The sequence below is a fragment of the Pelecanus crispus genome, chromosome 9, assembly GCF_030463565.1.
Source record: "Pelecanus crispus isolate bPelCri1 chromosome 9, bPelCri1.pri, whole genome shotgun sequence".
NCBI lineage: Eukaryota > Metazoa > Chordata > Aves > Pelecaniformes > Pelecanidae > Pelecanus > Pelecanus crispus.
Window position 1 is genome coordinate 40,131,915 of NC_134651.1, and position 7,817 is coordinate 40,139,731.

Below are 7,817 nucleotides of genomic sequence, written 5' to 3' on the forward strand. Positions count from 1 at the left end.
GCTGGGCAGAGGATCTCCAAGCTTCTGCTATACCTGCAAAGAATTACAAAAAAAGACAGCTACAAAACAGTATGCTGACACCCCAGCTAAGCTCTTGACACCCCATGTTGTAGGCTTGTCAGTTCCCCACTTGTAAAATGGGGATACGGATATTTCCGCTACCATCTACAATTAAAGTCATTAGTCTTTTCCCATGCATTTATACATTAATTCCTTCTCAGTGTTAGGGGTATAGCAAATTTTAAGGAAAAAAACAAACATACAGAGGAACCTATACTTCCAAAGTGTTCAAATACCATAACTTCGGTCTCTGGAAACACTTAACTGTTCTTTAGCAAGTACAACGCTAATTGCCATTTGAAGAAACTGCAAAGCTAAAACTGCCATCTGCTTTATCATCCCTTTCCCCATACTGCAGCTCTCTTTAAACACGTTTCTAAAAGATAAACCACAACACCCAAGAGGTCCTTTGTGACACCTGTTAGGGGAGGGGGTTTAGATACAGCCAAACTCCACTTCCAACTGAATTTAAGAGGCTACATGTAACAGGAAGATTACCTCCTCTTAATGAAACCAAGTACAAAAAGAATTCTGAGCAAAGTAAAATACAGAGCCCTTGCAAATAGCATTCTATTCCTATGTATCACCTATTTAAAGGACCATTTTCTGCTCTGTGTACCTAATAATCTATACTGCAATTCTCCCTTACACCACCAGTACTGCATGGCCATATATCAACATTATTAATACCATTTACAAGTGCTACAGATGTTATCCTTAGGGGCAGCTCCATGCAAACATCGACAGAGAAGACAGATGTCTAAAACAGACACAGATCCGTATGTTAACTTGTTAGAGCCATTTCACAGTACATAGCAGAACCATCAAAGTGATTCATTAGAGAAAATACCTCCCTTCATCAACAGACCTCCCTTGCGCACTTCTTGTGCTCCAACGCTTTCTCCTACTCAATTTTTAAGTTAATTTTTATCTATTAAAATGATTAAAGTTCGTATTTTGAAAAAGAACAGATTGGTTTAGGACAAAAAGCGTTACAAGTGTAGTAAGAACCCCTGAGCTGCCACTGGTTTAAATCATGCTCTGGGTTTACAGCTACAGCACTGCAACTTTCCCATGCAAAGTCTACCTAAATCAATATGTGACAATCAAGTCAGTTTAAGGGGATGAACAACAAAATGAAAGCGATTGAACTACCATGACATAAATATACTACTTGTTAGCTGAGCCACAGTAACATTATACTTGGTAATGGGGCAGAGTAAGTACACCCACCCACAAAGTTAATTATCACAGCTTAGCTGACAGAGGAGCAGTAACTCGTTAGTCTGCAGTAGCCCTCCCATTTATGCCCATCGCTCATCCCCTATGCATGTTCCCCTAAACAGGTTGCACTGACTTAGCTTTATCTGTTTCCAAACCAACTTAAGTGGTTTGTCTTTGAACAAGCATGTTGTTCCAGAATAACTCAATGCGTTAACTTAAAGCAAACCTAGCCAAACAAGTGCAAAAGGCTGTATGTGGTCTAGTATTTCAGATGAAAAGTGCCTCACTGATTTTGCTAAGGTTGAATAGATCCATAAATTTGCTCAGCTATGCAAGGAAGTTGCAGGTCAGCTAAGGTGTGAATAAACTGTGATAGCTAAGCTGCTGTCGCTCCCTGAGAAGGCATCAAAGCAGTTTCCACTGCCTGAGTTTATGCATCTGATTTAAACTCCCAAACAGTATGGGAGAAAGGGAAAAATTTGGATCTTAGAGTCTATTACCCCTCCCTATGCAGGGAGCAGAAGCTGCTAATTCAGGGGAAGAGGGGAAGGTGCTCCCCACTGCCTAACACACCCAAGGGAGGAAGGTGGGCTCCCTCCGCACACCCAGAGGAACGCTGCTCTCCACGAACTGCTCGGGGCAGACAGACAGGCTCCTAACAGGAGGAGCTAAGTTTCCCCACGCACACCTCCTGCGGAGAGCACCCACGGCTCACCTTCCTGTGCAGTGAGAACAGACAAGCCCTAAGCCTCTCTTAACGCTCCTGCATATGGATGAAGTTCAAGGAAGTACGACCATGACGCTGTGGACACCAGTATCCTAATGTATTCCCATGTGGCTTTTTCCTGCCCAGGAGGAAAGGAACACATTTTCGGCACACCGACCGATCCACAGTACCTGCGCTCAGAGAAGCACTCACTAAAGCAAAAAATTAGGGGAGCATACCCTATTTCACGTGGCATTTTGAGGAGCTGCACTTTAGTGCTATTTCACAGACCATAAACCGAACTGTAGCACCAACAGAGAAGCTGCAAAAAGGCAATGCCTTCCAATAAAGCACAGCATTCTCCATTATACCCACACACAATTCTTGCATATACAGCACAGAACACACATGTGCTCGGCGTTATCAGTTTCACTATAGCCTACAGTACAGCACAGTTCCTAAACCAGCCTTGGTAAGCAAAAAGGCTACATCCCACATCCCCTCCCAGCAAAACAGCACAGTACTGCAAACTTTGCACTTGCTTATAGCCAAACCTAGTGACCAGCGCAGTTTCAGAAAACAGATTTATCTCAGCATGGCCATATTGGTGGGTTGCGAGAAAGCGTGATCCCCAACCAGGCACCCTCCATAATGTTACACAAGATATCCCGAGCTGTTGAAAAGATAAAGTTACACAAGGAAAAACGTGCTTTTCCTTCAATACAGGTTGGATTTGGTTACGACAGGCGAGTCAGTCACACAAAGTGCATCTCTGCTTGTATATTTACGTCAGTGCATGAAGTCCCCTGCAAGGGTATCAGTGCGGCTGTATCAGTAAAGTACTCCAAGCGTGAACTTCAGAAGTGGAACAGCTCTCAAGGACAGGAAGGAAAACTGCAATCCTTCTCTGCCTCTCCCTTTTTAAAGGGAAGAGAAGAGCAAACAGCACCTTCCCAAAGCAGACCGGCGTCAGTCAGAACTGAGTCTAAATCTCGAAGTTTGAAGCTAAATGGAATCAGTTCAGCCAGAGCATTTTGTTCCAGAGTGGTCCCCCATGCACAGAAATTTCACCTCAAGATTGTCTTTGCTACACCTGTTGCATTGCTGGTGGAGAGGAGAATGTCGAGCCCTGGTCCCAGCAAAGGAGTGAGACACTCCAGTAAATCTCCTCTGCCCAGGCTATCCATGTTGCTGAAATACATCTGACGTGATGGGATCTTCTTATCAGACTCAAGCTGGAAGGAGACCGAGGCCTGGAAAGGCGTGAAAGGAATCCAAAATAGAGGCGAGTGTTTCTTCAGTCGGTATCTTATCAGTAAGACTGGGAGAAGGAGTAAGGACTAGTAGTAAAAGAGGAACATTATGGTGAATTTCCACACTGCTCTCCAGAAGAATTTAAATCCTTCCAATGCTGGCTTTAGCAACAAGTGGGTTAAAGAGTTAGTGTGCCCCGAAGAAAGTTGTTCACCTCCAACAAGCGCTAATGATTGACAAAAACACACTAATGTCGCAGTAAGATACTGTGGAATGAAAAGCTCGAGATACACACATCCTTCCAAAATGTCCTGACAGCTCACTGAGCAGCACAGCAAACAATGGCTCCTTCCTAATTCCCAGAACTCTATTGCTTACGATGATGTTCTGGGGTATTACTGGAGAATAATGTGGCAATTTAAAAAAAAAAAAACCCAAACCCAAAACAAAAAAACCAACAACCCAACAAAACAAAAACAACACACACAACAAAACAAAACATACTGTTCACAGTAATGATTAGGAAACCCACTGTGGATTAATGAATTTTGCAAATTAGCAAAGAAGGAGCAACCAGGATTAAAGAGAAACAATCAACCACAGAGATGCAAAACACTCTTTGTTCATTTATTTAGCAAAGTGTCATTCTGTCTGCACTGAAAGCACCTGATAGCTTACCAAAGTAGACAGAGAGTAATATATTTTGTAAAAGTAATTAAGCCTTTGAAACACGAGACCTCACTACATCACTCAGCTGCTGCCGAGGAGAGGGATTTGACTCCCGAGTTGTTTGTGCTGTCAACGAGAGCGATCGAGCTCCCAGATTACTCCAGGGAGAAGGAGCGAGATTCTAGGAGCGCGGCAGGGCTTGGCTGGAGACCAACAACCCACTGCACAAGTGCCCTCCCCCCAAAGTTAAGAGGTAAATATTAATCAGCACCTTTCAGAACTTGTACCAATTAAAAGATGCATCTGTAAAGAGTACGGGAAGCCCCAGCCTTCACCAGGGCACACTGGTTTATCCGTGTGCACTGCCTTCAGCTCACTGAGCCTCAGCGGGGGAAGAGACCCTCAGGCCAGGCCGGCTGGATCCCTGGCCTGCACACAGGGTTTGTGGACACCAAGAGCCTCCGTCAAGACTCCCCACCATTTCAGGAGACGACTGAAGGATAAAGTTTTAAGCGCAGGGTTCTTAACTCAGGAAAGAGGCATTTTGCAAGATTATTAAAAACTACGACCTAAGTCATTGTACTGAGTGCAGTTACAACAGTGCAAAGAAACACTAGGTACGAAGCCTACTGAAATACTTGCATTTGCAGACCCCAACGAAATCAGCCGCCTTTAGAGACAGACAGTAAAAGAGCACTGCTGCCTAGCATGCTGAGCTACAACGCCAGCCTTCTTCAATACGCTTCTCCTCTAAGTATTTTTTAAATGACAAGAACCGAAGTTTTTGAAAGCACCTCAGTGCTTAAATGACACAATTTTTATTGCCAGAAGCGGCGGAGCCTACGTTTTATTTGAAGTTAATGGAACTAACACTCCAAAGCCAGTTTTGAGAACAAGCCTCAGACACTTCGCATTGCATATGCATTCTTTTTTTAATTTAAACTCTGCATGTATAGGTCACTAAAACTAAAAAGCCTTTCATTGGAATATCTACTGTCTCAGCACTGAGCGCTATATAGGCAGCAAGCATAGAAGACAATATTGCAATCAAGCTTATGCTGAACATTGAATAAGACAGTTACCCTCTGCCCAGCCCTTTTATTAAGCATTGTCTCAAAGCACTAAATACATGCATGAGTGAGTATTTTTAACTAGTGTGGACTAAACAGAAAAAAATATACAATCCTAGCATTTATTCCTTCCAAAAAGGCAGGCTTTGAGGTCAGGAGTTACTCTGTTTCAGCAGAAGCCTCCCAGCGTATTATTAAAAACTCCCTGAACTTCTGTGCTAACAAAATAAGACCCAGAGCAGCCTGGTAGTGCTGCGATCTGCAGACTAGGAGGCAGGACTTTGCATTTACAGTACACTCAAGTGGCTGGGTAGTTGTAAGCAATACAGATCGGGGTTTTTTTTTTTGCTTGTAAAGCAACCAGACTGTTTTTGGGACTTCTGGTTTGACTGATGCATATTTATTCTGCACTTCTCACCCATATATTGCAGCACATACAGTAGTCACCAAGTCCTCTAATACCTTGACTTATCACCGTGTGAATTAAGGACCAGAGTTTCAGCTTTAAACCTAAATTTCCAGTTTAATTTAGAGACACCCCCTCAGCACTCTCACATATACTGAACACATTAAAAATACTAATAAGCATATTAAAAAAACCACTTCTCCATTCCCAGCAAGGAACAGCAGGTGTGCTTTGCTAATTGTGTTACGCCCCAACCTACTCTTTAGTAGTGTCAGGGAACTTCAGACGTAAAAAAGAAAAATATATATATATAAAAAAACATTCAAAGTATTAGTGAAGCCATTGTATTTGCTTATCCAAGAAAGTTTATTTTAGTAACTTTTGATTCCTGAAGACATCAACAGAAAGGTATATCCACACGACAGAACTGTCACAGAACATTTAGCGTGAACCTTACAGAATGCATGCTCCGCGTTGTCAAAAGTCACTTCTGTAGGAAACACATTCCCTACTAACACCCTGCAAGACTGAACCACGTAGCTTAAAGACGCGCACAGATCTGCGACCTGAACACTGCAGCTTTGTTTGAAAGTGAAACCAAGCAGGCTACAAATAATGCTCTATCCCCAGCGCCCTGGGAGGTGCAAAAAGCAAACAAGTAGTATAAACGGAGGAAAAGTACGACTGAGTTTTGAAGTTTTACATTTTATTGTCGGTAGCATTATTTATAGCGTGACACTTCTATATATAAATCTGTGATCTGCGTTTCTTTTTACACCGATAAAGCGTATTAAGTTCAGGCAACGAACCCTCGGTTTCCATTTATTTGCGAAAGTTCGGTAAACACCGGATTACTTACACGAGCAAAGCAGGAGTATATACACACAGGCACAAACGCAGGCATACGCACACGGACAACACAGGAAAGGCGCACTTTTCAGCGCATCGTACGCAGCCTGCTCAGACCTTTTTTTTTTTTTTTTTTTTTTTTTTTCTTCCCAGCTCCCAAGCCAGCGACCCGGGCGGCGGCGGGGGCAGAGGGAAATGGCCGGGAGCAGCCCGGCGCTCGCCCAGGGCGCGGGGCCACCGCCGAGCCCCGAGCCCCGAGCCCGGCCGCTCGCTGCCGCCGGAGCCGGGGAACCGCGCACCGCCGGGAGCGGGGGTTTGCTGCTGCTGCCGCCTGGTTCTGTGTATGTGCCCCCCCCCCTTTTTTTTTTTCGCTTCCCCCCCTCTTTTTTTCTTTCTTTTTTTTTTTCCCCCCCTTGTTTTTAAGGGCGCCTGCAGCCCTCCTCTTCCTCGCCCCTAATTTCCCCCTTCAAAAGATGGCGGGCAGAGAGAGCGAGCGAGGGAAAGCGAGCGAGAGAGGGGGAAGAAGAAGAAAAACAAAAAAAAAAAAAAAAAAGGAAAGAAGCCAGAAAACCGCTCCTGCGTGGGGGAGCGGGGCTCCGCGGGGCCGGGGCTGCGCCCGGCCGGGGCGGCTTCGGGCGCTCGGCGAGAAGGGGAGGGGGGAGCAGAAGATGGAGAAGAAGCGGCAGAAGAAGAAGAAGAAGAAAAGGGTGGGCAGGAGCGGCGGGGCCGGGAGGAAATCAATGGCCAGGCTGCAGCCAGCCCCGCCGCGCTTTGTTGCATTGTCGCGGCGCACAAAGGCTGCGGGGCCGCGGGGAGCGACGCGGGGCTCTCGCAAGAAGGAGCAGAAGAAGGGGGGGGGAGAAGGGAAAAAAAAAAAAAAAAATCAGCATTGGCCTTTCCCAAGTGGGTTTTGCTTTCCTCCCCCTTCTTCCCCGGCCCCCCCTCCCTCCAGAAACCATGTCCCAGTGCTAGCAACGCACACCCAAGCATCTAACAAATAAAGGGAAAGATTAAATAGATTACTTTGCCCCGGCAGCTCCAGCAACGTTTGCCTTATAGTCCCTCCAGTTGCTCTTCTTTTTATCCTCGGCAAGGCAGTATAATAGATGCGCTAAGGCGCCCGAGAGCTCATGCGCCGGGGCGCAAGGCCATGTGGGCACGGTAGTCCCGGGCCGGGCCGGGCGAGAGGCGGCCGCTGGCCCCCGGACTACAAGTCCCAGAAAGCGGCCGGTCCCCCCCGGCCGCCCGCTCCCTCCCCGGACCGGCGGGCAGGGGAGAGCCGCAGCGGGGGTGATGGCCCGGGCAGCGGGGGCGGGCAAACGCTCCCCCCCCGGCGGGGAGAACGCCCGCCGTGGTTTCGGGAGTGGGGCGGGGGGGGGACACACACGACCGCGATAAAAACCCGCAGGGAGGCGGCGGCGGGAGGGTCCCCCCCGGGCAGACGTTGCCGGGGAAAATCCCGGCTTCCCCTCGCCGCCCGGGCTCTGAAGGGACGAGGAGAGCCCTTAAAAGTGCGGCTGGGAACGTGCGGGTCCCCTCGGGCTCCGCGGCTGAAGCCCACGCAGGGTCAGGCGTGCTG

At 47.1% G+C, this 7,817-nt stretch overlaps 1 protein-coding gene across 2 annotated transcripts in view; it reads right to left on the reverse strand.

Moving 5' to 3' along the window:
• Nucleotides 1–7,312, reverse strand: part of BRD3 (bromodomain containing 3) — a 41,854-nt gene extending 34,542 nt beyond the window's left edge. For both annotated transcript variants that reach the window (XM_075717066.1, XM_075717065.1), the window contains exon 1: nucleotides 7,262–7,312. The gene's annotated coding sequence lies outside the window, so the exon portion shown is untranslated. The remainder of the gene's footprint in view (nucleotides 1–7,261) is intronic.
• Between the last annotated feature and the right edge of the window lie 505 nt (nucleotides 7,313–7,817).